At 39.0% G+C, this 11,628-nt stretch overlaps 1 pseudogene; it reads left to right on the top strand.

Moving 5' to 3' along the window:
- The first annotated feature begins 2,774 nt into the window (after positions 1-2,774).
- LOC140845644 (leucine-rich repeat-containing G-protein coupled receptor 6 pseudogene) lies at positions 2,775-4,576 on the top strand (annotated as a pseudogene).
- Positions 4,577-11,628: the final 7,052 nt, after the last annotated feature.

Below are 11,628 nucleotides of genomic sequence, written 5' to 3'. Positions count from 1 at the left end.
GTGTTAAGAGAATTATATAGAAGCCATTCCTTTGTAAATCATGATTATTGAAAAATAAGATGAACTTTAAGAATGATACATTAGCATATGGCCGACTAGCTCCAGGGTCCCCTAGACCAGGCAGTAAGTGGCCGAGTCTGATTCCTTAATCTGTGCCCTTTATTACTCCAGGGGGAGGCTTTTCTCACAGGAAAGCAACAAGGAAAAATAAAGAGCATGTGACTGTGAGTGAACTAGGAACTGCATAACTTTCCAATTGTTTCATTAAAACAACATGTAGACAAATGTAATGATAACAAGTCATGTCAAATATAGGCAACTGCAAATATATATTTTTTTCAGTTTTTATATGCAACTTAACTCAGCCTATCTCATGAAATTTCACTAGGGAATAACTGCAGATGCAAACAACTGTTGCACTGACTGAAGTCAGTAAGACAAATAATGTTTTAAAAAGTTCTTGTAGCTGCTTCCATAGGTTTTGGATTGAAGGTCTAGTTCTCAACCTCTTCACAGACACCTTAAAGTCATATGTACATGGGAAAATTTATCCATTCATCCAGAAGAGTGACTGATTTTTGGCAACTGTTAGATCTGAAACCATAGAATTTAAATAGAAACGTCTCAGCATGTATGTTAATATCAATGCTGAATCATGTGATTGTTTTTGTTCCATTACTTGTTCTTTTAAGATGTGATTTGTATAAAGCATTTAATTTTCTGGACCAGTTTTGACTTTATTTAGTTAAAAAAACTTTTACCTGTGTGAATAAAGTAGCCCATACATAATCAGTTGTCCTTGTCATTATAGCGGAACTTTCAGGACTGCTTTTTATTGGAGACGTGATTCTACAGGTATGTAATTTATCATTTTTCTCTATGTGCAAGCAAAACATAAGGCCAATTCACAATATGCCATGTTAAGCTTTGCTTTTCTTTCACTGCAGATAAATGGAATTAATGTGAGAAAATGCAGACATAAAGAAATGGTGAGTTCTCTTTACTTTTCTCTAATATCACAATTTTTCCCATATGCAAACAAGGTTGCATTGATAAAAATTGTTCATTTTATTAATTAAGAAATTAGGACATTGCTCAAGTATGCTATCAGATTTTCAAATGATCTTAATTTTTTTTAATGTTAGAAACAGATCCATAGCACCACCCAGGATGAAATGTAATTCAAATAAATACCTACAGAGGTCACCTACTATGATTTTTCAGTTTTTCTGTTAATCCCTACCCGTTAATATCCAAGTATATGTCTAGGTAAAAACTATGTCTGAATCATTACAAATATTTAAAAGCTTATAAATGGTAACATTTATATACGTAAAATCTCAGTAGCAAGGACATTTGGAAGAGCATGTAAAGACTGTGTGTGTGTGTGTGTGTGTGTGTGTGTGTGTGTGTGTGCGTGTGTGTGTGTGCGCACGCGTGCACGCACGAGACAGAGAGACAGAATTCAGAGGAGCTTGATTTCTAAATTTTGTTTTCGCACTAGGCAGAATTTTACCAGTTTTTAGTGTGGCATTTGCTTGGATGTCAGTAAATGTGCAGATCTGAAGCCCCAGCCTCAGATATGTTAATTTAATCAGTTTACTTGAGCCCAGGAATTTTTAACAACCAGTCCACGTGGCTTCTTTGTAGGTAACCTCTAAACTGCACTCTGGGAGAAACTGGAAAGTTGAGGAGCTTCCACTGGGGATGGTGAGATGATGGAAGAAATAGCACAGAAAGGAACAGAACCGTGATTAGTGTTTTGGGAAACATTTGTTATGGTTGATTAACCCCACTGAATTTCTGTATCAGCTTACATAGGAAGGGATAGAGAAGTTACATTTAATAGTTTATATTCAAGGGTCAGACAAGGTGAAAAATACTGTAAGCCTTTTGCCTATCGCAACTCTAGTTTATTTGGTTTTTGAATACATTACTCCTCTGTTAAGAGCTATTTGTAGAAAACTTCTGATATGTTTCCACATTTCAAACCTCAAAGAGGCAATCTCAAGTGTCTATAAAAAGTCCTATTCCACAGGTAGTGACAAGAGAGGGTTCTCTGTTGTGAGCCCTCAGAATAACTAATCAAGGTTTGTTACTATTGATGACCTGTCTTTGCTTATCAAGAATCTTACTTAGGCCACCCTATTGCCACTCTGGTGAACATGATATAAAAAATAAGAATTTCAGGTCTCAAGATTGCTACATATATGTACCAAGAAAAGTCATACTTTTGAACAGGTTTCTAGAGAAATGAACAAACAGAAGGACACAGAGCTCCCTGTTCAGCAGACTTGCGTAGATTTGAAATAGAGCCCTGAAAGCAAAGATATTTTAAATTAAGAGTTTTTTTTTTCAAAAGTACAAAGTAATTTTAAGCTCATTATACAGGGAGCAAAACAGTGCATTGTCTTTTAAAGCCACGTGCTGTTAGATGGGTTCAGGTTTGCAGCTGGCCCTTCAAAGGCAGGCAGCATGCTCAGACAAACTGTGATGAAGTTTTGATTAAACAGATCAGTGTGGCATCAAAGATTTGAATGTGCAAATAATGACACTTCTTAATGGTGTTCATCCTGATTCAAAGGAATTTAGGATCGTATGGCAAATAATGTGTAGCCCTTCACGGTAAATTTATTTTTCTGACAGGCTTAATGTTATCAACTTTCAAACATAGGTACTGATATTCTTATTTAGTTCCAACATTTAATTTTCCGATGCTTTAGTCCTCACTGCTAATAATCTAAACAAATAGACTTACTTCCACCTCAGTAGGACCGAGATATTAATTAAGAGTTCAACTTTGACTCACATGGGCAGAAAAAGGCACAAGCTAAGAGGATGTGGGTGACCTTAGAGCATGCTGACTTCCCACAGTCCTTATTCCAAGTCAGTGATTCCCATAGAGCTGTAAATTCAAAAACAATTGGGTACGTGTGACAGAATGTTGATTGTGCATGTAACTTTTCCGTTATTCACCTACACTATTCATTGACAGTGTTAGAAATTATGCATTTGGCCTGATCAGCTTCACTCACAGGATGCCTGCAATGGTATAGTTATAATGTCCATGTTGGAGTTACAAGGTTTGATCTATGTAGAAGGGGGAACCCATGCTGTCCACTGTGGGCACTCTGTAGAATTATTAATGGGGTTCTCAGCCAAAAGCCTAGAATTAGATGATCACAGCCTTTGTGTCTATCAGTTTCTCATATTAACAGTCTGAGTGTGCAGTCAGCCAGTGCTGGGCTTCACCCACCCCACCCAGAGCATTCTTCTCACCAGAGGCTTGCTATGGAAGAGATACTCCCAAAGTTTCCTTATTGAAAAAGACTAGAACAGTGTTGTTTTTCATGTGACATGGTGGGGGACACAGCAGGATAATGAGTGTAGATGGCTCACCAGCTCAGAAACAATTGTATACAAATCCTAGCTCAACCACTCACTAACATGATAATTTCAGGCAAAAGAACTAAACCTCTTCTTTCACCACCAAGACCAGGGCCCCAAGCTACTTTCCTGTCCCCCCTCTCAGATGACCTGGACCTGGACGAGCTCCAGCTAGGGATGGAGGATGCAAAGCCAAAGCCTAGTGTCCAGGGTAGCCCTACTCCAGGCTCCTTCAAGCCCTGTGAGCACCTCTTTGAGAGCTGGGGCATCCGCCTGGCTGTGTGGGCCATCATGCTGCTCTCTGTGCTCTGTAACGGGCTGGTGCTGCTGAGTGTGTTTGCCAGTGGGCCTGGCCCCCTGGCCCCCGTCAAATTCGTGGTGGGTGCAATTCCAGGGACCAGCACCTTGACTGGCATTTCCTGTGGCCTCCTAGCCTCGGTGGACACCTTGACCTTCGGCCAATAAAGTTTGCGGAGTACGGAGCCCGCTGGGAGGTGGGGCTGGGCTGCCAGGCCATGGGCTTCCTGGCCATCCTGGGGTCCGAGGCCTCCGTCCTGCTGCTCACCCTGGCTGCGGTGCAGTGCAGCATCTCCATCACCTGCGTCCAGGCCTACAGGAAGGACCCCTCCCTGGGCAGCGTTCAAGCAGGGGCCCTGGGCTGCCTGACACTGGCAGGGCTGGCGGCGGCCCTGTCCCCCACCTCAGTGGGAGAATACAGGGCCTCCCTGCTCTGCCTACCCTATGCCTCACCGAGGGCCGGCCAGCAGCCCTGGGCTTTGCAGTGGCCCTGGTGATGATGAACTCCCTCTGCTTCCTGGTAGTGGCTGGTGCCTACATCAAACTCTACTCTGACCTGCCGAGGGGCGACTTTGAGGCTGTGTGGGACTGTGCCATGGTGAGGCATGTGGCCTGGCTCATCTTCGCCGACGGGCTCCTCTACTGTCCCGTGGCCTTCCTCAACTTCTCCTCCATGCTGGGCCTCTTTCCCGTCATCCCTGAGGCTGTCAAGTCTGTTCTGCTCATAGTACTGCCCCTGCCTGCCTGTCTCAACCATCTGCTCTACCTGCTCTTCAACCCCCACTTCCGGGATGACCTTACGGTGGCTCTGGTCCTAGTCAAGCTGAGCAGGTTTCTTCAGGAGCCATCTGGGGTGTTGCTGGTTGGTGACGCTGCTGAACAAGTTTGGTGACTGTTCTAAGCACACTGGTTTGACCCTGTTCCCATGGCCCCCTCCGTCCCCACCACCCGGAGTAGGTAGCATGCAAGGAGGAGGCTTGTACACTTTGCTGCAGGCACTGAGGGAACTGAGTTGGCTCTGACAGCCCCAGAATCTTCTGAGGAACTAAAGGAAACCGGGTGAGCCTCGGAAATCTGCTCAGCCCACGGTGGGGGTTGCTTGGCTGCTTTCCTGTACCTTTTTTAACCAAAATAAAGATGTCCCTCTTCTTGCCATAAAAAAAAAATTCAGTAGACACTAGAGAAGAGGAATACAAAGAAGCTGAGGCACAGAGATAAAAAAGGATCTCTAAGAATGAAAGAATACTGAGAGAACAGTGCGACCTATCCAAAAGGAACAATATTTGCATTATAGGGGTACCAGAGGAAAGAGAGAAGAGGATAGAAAGTGTCTTTGAAGAGGTAACTGGTGAAAACTTCCCCAATCTGGGGAAGGAGATAGTCTCTCAGGCCATGGAGGTGCACAGATCTCCCAGCACAAGGGAACAAAGGAAGATAACACCAAGACATATAGTAAATAAAATGGCAAAGATCAAGGATAAGGACAGACTTTTAAAGCAGCCAGAGAGAGAAATAAGATCACATACAAAGGAAAGCCCATCAGGATAACATCACACTTCTCAGCAGAAACCTTACAGGCCAGAAGGGAGTGGCATGATGTATTGATGTATTTAATGCAATGAAGCAGAATGGCCTGGAACCAAGATTACATTATCTGGCAAGATTATCATTTAAATTTGAAGGAGGGATTAAACAATTTCCAGATAAGCAAAAGCTGAGAGAATTCACCTCCCACAAACCATCTCAACACACTGTTTTGGAGAGACTACTATAGATGGAAGTGTTCTTACGGTTTAATAGCTGTCACCAGAGGTAATAAAACCACCGTAAAGAAAGTAGAACAGCTAACTACTAAGCAAATGCAAAATTAAATATTCCCAAAGTCAATCAAGGGATAGACAAAGAGTACAGAATATAATACCTAATATATAAAGAATGGAGGAGAAAGAAAAAGGATGAGAAAAAGAAAAGAACCCTTAGATTGTGTTTGTAATGGCATATTAAGTGAGTTAAGTTAGACTCTTAGATAGTAAGGGTGTTAACCTTGAACCTTTGGTAACGATGAATCTAAAGCCTGCAATGACAATAAGTGCATACCTATCAATAATCACCCTAAAAGTAAATGGACTGAATGCACCAATCAAAAGACATAGAGTCACTGAGTGGATAAAAAAGCAAGACACATCTACATGCTGCCTACAAGAGACTCACTTTAAACCCAAAGACATAAACAGACTAAAGGTGAAGGGATGAAAAATAATATTTCATGCAATGAATAGAGAGAAAAAAGCATGAGTTGCATTACTTGTATCAGACAAAATTGACTTCAAAACAAAGGAAGTCACAAGAGGCAAAGGAGGACATCACATAATGATAAAGGGGTTAATCCAGCAAGAAGATATAACCATTATAAATATCTATGCTCCCAACACAGGAACAACTACATATGTGAAACAAATACTCACTGGATTAAAAGGGGAAATAGAATGCAATGCATTCATTCTAGGAGACTTCAACACTCCCTTCACTCTGAAGGACAGATCAACCAGACAGAAAATAAGTAAAGACAGAAAGGCACTGAACAACACAGTAGAACAAATGACCTAACAGACATCTACAGAACCCTACACCCAAAAGCAGCAGAGTAGACATTCTTCTCAAGTGCACATGGAACATTTTCAAGAATAGATCATATACTAGGCCACAAAAAGAGCCTTAGTAAATTCAAAAAGATTGAAATTGTATCAACCAGTTTCTCTGACCACAAAGATATGAAACTAGAAATAAATTAGGCAAAGAAAATGAAAAATCCCACAAACACATGGAGGCTTCACAACATGCTCCTAAATAACCAACGGATCAATGACCAAATAAAAACAGAGATCAAGCAATATATGGAGACAAATGACAACAATAATTCAACACTGCAAAATCTGTGGAGCACAGCCAAAGCCATACTAACAGGAAAGTATATTGCAATACAGGCCTACCTCAAGAAAGAAGAACAATCCCATACAAGCCGTCTAAACTCACAATTAATGAAACTAGAGAAAGAAGAACAAATGAGGCCCAAAGTCAGTAGAAGGAGGGGCCAAATAAAGATTAGAGCAGAAATAAGTAAAATCGAGAAGAATAAAACAATATGAAGAATCAATGAAAGCAAGAGCTGGTTCTTTGAGAACATAAACAAAATAGATAAACCCCTAGCCAGACTTATCAAGAAAAAAAGAGAGTCCACACACATAAACAGAATCAGAAGTGAGAAACGTAAAATCACTATGGACACCACAGAAATACAAAGAATTATTAGAGATTACTATGAAAAATTATATGCTAACAGACCAGATAACCTAGTAGAAATGGACAACTTTCTACAAAAATACAACCTTCCAAGGCTGACCAAGGCAGAAACAGAAAATCTAAACAGACCAATTACCAGCAACGAAATTGAACTGGTAATCAAAAGACCACCTAGGAACAAAATTCCTCTACCAGATGGCTTTACCACTGAATTTTATAAAACATGTAGTGAAGACCTAATACCCATCCTCCTTAAAGTATTCTAAAAAGTAGAAGAGGAGGGAATACTTCCTAACTCATTCTAGGAGGCCAGCATCACTCTAATACCAAAACCAGGCAAAGACACCACAAAAAAAGAAAATTACAGCCCAATATCCCTGATGAACATAGTTGCAAGTTTACTCAACAAGAGTAGCAATCCAAATTCAAAAATACATCAAAAATATCATCTATCATGATTAAGTAGGATTTATTCCAGGGATGGAACGATGGTACAATATTTGAAAATCCATCAACATCATCCACCACGTAAATAAAAAGAAGGATAAAAACCACACGATCATCTCCATAGATACTGAAAAAGCATTTGACAAAATTTAACATCCATTCATGATAAAAACTCTCAGTCAAATGGGTATAGAGGCCTAGTGCCTCAACATAATAAAGGCCATATATGACAAACCCACAGCCAGCATTATACTTAACAACAAGAAGCTGAAAGCTTTTCCTTCAAGTTTGGGAACAAGACAAGTATTGCCACTTTCCCCACTTCCATTCAACACAGAACTGGAAGTACTAGCCACGGCAATCAGACAGCACAAAGAAATAAAAGGCCTCCAGATTGGCAAGGAACAAGTTCAACTTTCCCTGTTTTCAGATGACATGATATTGTACATGAAAAAACCTAAAGAATCCACTCCAAAACTACTAGATGCAATATCTGAATTCAGAAAAGTTACAGGATACAAAATTAATACACAGAAATCTGTTGCATTCCTATACACTAACAATGAACTAGCAGAGAGAGTAATCAGAAAAACAATTCCATTCACAATTGTATCAGAAATAATAAAATACCTAGGAATAAACCTAACCAAGGAAGTGAAAGACCTATACTCTGGAAACTACAAGACACTCATGAGAGAAATTAAAGACAATACCAATAAATGGAAACACATCCCATGCTCATGGGTAGGAAGGATTAATATTGTCACTGTGGCCATCCTGCTTTAAGCTATCTATACATTCAATGCAATTCCTATCAAAATTCCAACAGCATTCTTCAACGAACTAGAGCATTCATCCTAAAATTCATATGGAACCACAAAAGACCCTGAATAGCCAAAGCAATCCTGAGAAGGAGGAATAAAGCAGGGGGAATTATGCTCCCTAACTTCAAGATCTACTACAAAGCTCCAGTAATCAAGACAATTTGGTACTGGCACAAGAGCAGACCCATAGACCCATAGAACAGACTAGAGCTCTGATGTAAACCCAACCATATATAGTCAATTAATATATGATAAAGGAGCCATGGACATACAATGGGGAAATGACAGCCTCTTCAACAGCTGATGTTGGCAAAACTGGACAGCTACATGCAAGAAAATGAAACAGCTACATGCAAGAGAACAGCTGGTGTTGGCAAAACTGGACAGCTACATGCAAGAGAATGAAACTGGATTAACCCCATACACAAAAGTAAACACGAAATGGATTAAAGACTTGAATGTAAGTCATGAAACCATAGAAGACAACATAGGCAAACATCTCCTGAATATAAGCATGAGTAACCTCTTCCTGAACCTTGAGCAAGGGAAACAAAAGCAGAAATGAACTCATGGGACTACATCACACTGAAAAGTTTCTGTATGGCAAAGGACAACATCAACAGAACATAAAGGCATCCTACAATACGGGAGAATATATTTGTAAATGACATATCCGATAAGGGGTTAACATCCAAAATATATAAAGAAATTAGATACCTCAACACCCAAAAAGCAAATAATCCTATCCACAAATGGGCAGTGGATATGAAGAGACAGTTCTCCAAAGAAGAAATTCAGATGGCCAACAGGCACAAGAAAAGATGCTCCACATCACTAATTATCAGGGAAATGAAAATTGAAACCACAATGAGATATCACCTCACATCAGTTAGGATGGTCAACATCAAAAAGACTAGGAACAACAAGTGTTTGCAAGGATGCAGAGAAAGGGAAACCCTCTTACACTGCTGGTGGGAATATAAACTAGTACAACCATTGTGGAAAGCAGTATGGAGGTTCCTCAAAAAAACTATAAATGGAAATACAATTTGACCTAGGAATTCCACTCCTAGGAATTTACCCATAGAAAACAACTTCTCAGATTCAAAAAGACATATGCACCCCTTTGTTTATTGCAGCACTATTTACAATAGCCAAGATAGGGAAACAACCTAAGTGTCCATCAGTAGATGAATGGATAAAGATGATGTGGTTCATATACATAATAGAATACTACTCAGCCATAGGAAAGAAAAAAATCCTACCATTTGCAACAACATGGATGGAGCTAGAAGGTATCATGCTCAGTGAAATAGGTCAGGCAGAGAAAGACAAATACCAAATGATTTCCCTCATTTGTGGAGTATAACAATGAAGCAAAACTGAAGGAGCAAAATAGCAGCAGACTCACAGACTCCAAATGGGTCTAGGAGTTATCAAAGGAGAGGGGTGGAGGAGAGCCGGTGGGGAGGTAGTGAGAAGGGAATTGTAGGGTATCATGATTAGTGCACACGGTGTGTGGTGTCACAGGGTAGACAGTACAGCACAGAGAAGACAAGTAGGGACTCTGTGGCATCTTACTACCCTGATGGACAGTGACTGCATTGGGGTATGGGGTGGGACTTGATAATAAGGGTGAATGCAGTAACCACACTGTTTTTCTTGTGAAACCTTCAGAAGAGTGCACGTCAATGATACCTTAAAAAAGAAAGAATAAGCTGGGACTTCTAGCAGACTAAGGTAAAAAAAAATAAGGAACTTGGAACATTCTGGCCCTTTAACTGATGTTGAAACATTTGTAATTTTTCGTTTTTCCAGTTGCAATCTATATTATGTGCCTTAATCTACAAGCCATTAATAAATGGCAGTATTGATTTGTTTACTGTATGTGAGGTTGCACATCTTTGTTATCTGAGACCTGAAAGGCACTTTTTTGGATGGATTGTTGATAAAACTGGATACACTGAATTAAAATAAATGTCTAGTACTAACTACACCATTAAGTACCTATGATTTTGGCCAAAAATCAGTTCCCTCATCTTTAGAAGAGACAGAGGAAGCAGATAAAATGTGAGGCTGTCTTTCAGCTAGTGTTTCATGAATCCAACCTTCCCAGTCAGTCTTTACCACCACACCACTGAAATAAATCATCATTGGCAAACAGGATTTCACCGGACACTTCTACTAAGGTTACCTACTAAACATGAAGGGATCTCCTCTTCTCTTCTAAAGTCCTTCATGAATATACCCTACACTTGCATTTCCTTTATAGAAATGAAGTGTGTTACTTGAAATGTATTACTGGTGTGTGTGTGTATGTGTAAAGAGAATTATATATAAATAGAGAAATATCTATGTATATGAATGATTCTGTCCTAAAAGGTTCATTGAAAATTAGTGTAATCTTAAAGAAGAATGTGTGATTACGTATTTAGAAAAGTGATATTGTTTAATTTTCAAATGTTTATGGATCTTCCCTATTTCTTTCTGTTTTTCATTTCTAATTTAATATTGACTTAGTCGAAGAATATATTTCACGTGATTCCAGATCTTTAAATTTCATTGAGGTTTATGTTACGGTTTATCCTGGAATATATCACATGTGTGTTTATAAAGAATATGGATATACTCTGTTATTTGGGGGTAGACAATGATTTTCAAGTCTCAGGTATGTAAAACTGGTTGATAGTACTATTTAGAACTTCTTTATTTCTACAGACTTTTAATTGTCATATCAATTATTATGATAGTAATATCTAAATCTCTGTCATTAAGAAAATATTTTTCTTTTAGTTCTGTTATTTGCTCCATTATATATTAGGTTTCTTTTGTTAAGTGTATATACATTTATAACTTAAATATTCATAAGATATGGACATTTTTATCATCATGAGATGTCTGTTTTTTCTCTCTATAACATTTCTTGGCTTAAAGTCTATTTTCTCTAATGTTAATATTGCTGCTCCACCTCTCTTATGGTTCCTATATCCAGTCTGACAATATCTACATTTGATTAAATTCTTCCACACAATCACGTTTAAAATATATATTGATGTGCTTGGATGTACATCTGACATTTTGTTGCTTCTTTTGTAGGGGGTTCATGTCTTTTTATTCTGTTTCTTTTAATTGCCTTACTTATGCTAATCAAGTATTTTTAATGTAGTATTTTAACACCTATGTTGACTTTTTTTAACTGTACACTTTTATTTTTGTTTTTATTTTTTAGAATTTGCTCTTGGGATTGAATTAGGCATCTTTAAATTAATACAGTCCACTTTAACTTTATACTGACTTAATTTTGGTATTATTTAGAAACTTTCCCTCATTTTAATATAGATCCATTTCAACCTCCTTTCTTTCCGCTCTTTCT

Source organism: Manis javanica, chromosome 2, assembly GCF_040802235.1.
Source record: "Manis javanica isolate MJ-LG chromosome 2, MJ_LKY, whole genome shotgun sequence".
Lineage (NCBI taxonomy): Eukaryota > Metazoa > Chordata > Mammalia > Pholidota > Manidae > Manis > Manis javanica.
The sequence above is the reverse complement of the archived record's forward strand: the minus strand, read 5'-3'. Positions and strand labels throughout refer to the sequence as shown.